The following is an 844-nucleotide window of genomic DNA, read 5'->3' as shown; positions in this document are numbered from 1 at the left end:
ATGCCTTAGTCTACTTGGCCCAATCCTGTCTTCACATACCTTCTAATGCATACCCTATTACTAACACAACTCTTACAGTCTACATGATCCACATCTACTCAAACCTATTTCCATTGCAAGAGACTGAACCCCTAACCTAAAATAAATTCATCAAAAAGTAAATTCTTTGGCTAATGAAGTCCAGGGGTAGCTCTAACTTCACTCAGTGATGTCATCAGAACCTGGTCTTTCTCCATCTCCTAGTCTCCCCCTAATACACAATGAATCAGAATCCCCAGGCATGACTCTACTCTTATTTAAACAACAAAACCTTCCCAGGCCTCCTGGTGCTTACCACAAGCTGTGTTCTTACACTGACTGCACAGAAATAGGAGGCAGAGTAAACCCACCCTATATACATTTCAGCTTAGGCCCTTTGTCTGTTCTGTATTGTGAATGGGGAGATATTGAGAAGGAAAAAGAAAAGAAAGAAAGGAAAGAAGGAAGGAAGGAAGGAAGGAAGGAAGGAAGGAAGGAAGGAAGGAAGGAAGGAAGGAAGGAAGGAAGGAAGGGAGGGAGGGAGGGAGGGAGGGAGGGAGGGAGGGAGGGAGGGAGGGAGGGAGGGAGGGAAAGGGAGAGAAAGGGAAAGAAAGGGAGAGAAAGGGAGAGAAAGGGAGGAAGGAGCTTCCCAGATGCCATACAGAGCTCACTGGATAATTGCTTTATCTGTGTGTAGTTTATCTTCACAAGCTTATTGCAAGCTTCTTACAGGCATGGACAACTTCTTTTGCACCATAATCATATAGAAAATTGGCTAGATGGATATTGAACAGGTATTGTGCAAAGTCTGGTAGATCTGAGGATG

At 44.3% G+C, this 844-nt stretch overlaps 1 non-coding gene across 1 annotated transcript; it reads left to right on the top strand.

The window, feature by feature from the left end:
* Window positions 1-317: 317 nt before the first annotated feature.
* On the top strand, window positions 318-449 carry LOC132224968 (small nucleolar RNA SNORA51). Its single transcript, XR_009450774.1, has one exon. It is a non-coding gene; the product is annotated as a small nucleolar RNA SNORA51 (small nucleolar RNA).
* The last annotated feature ends 395 nt before the right edge of the window (window positions 450-844 follow it).

Source organism: Myotis daubentonii, chromosome 1 (assembly GCF_963259705.1).
Source record: "Myotis daubentonii chromosome 1, mMyoDau2.1, whole genome shotgun sequence".
Taxonomy (NCBI): Eukaryota; Metazoa; Chordata; class Mammalia; order Chiroptera; family Vespertilionidae; genus Myotis; species Myotis daubentonii.
This window is presented reverse-complemented; position numbering and strand designations above follow the sequence as displayed.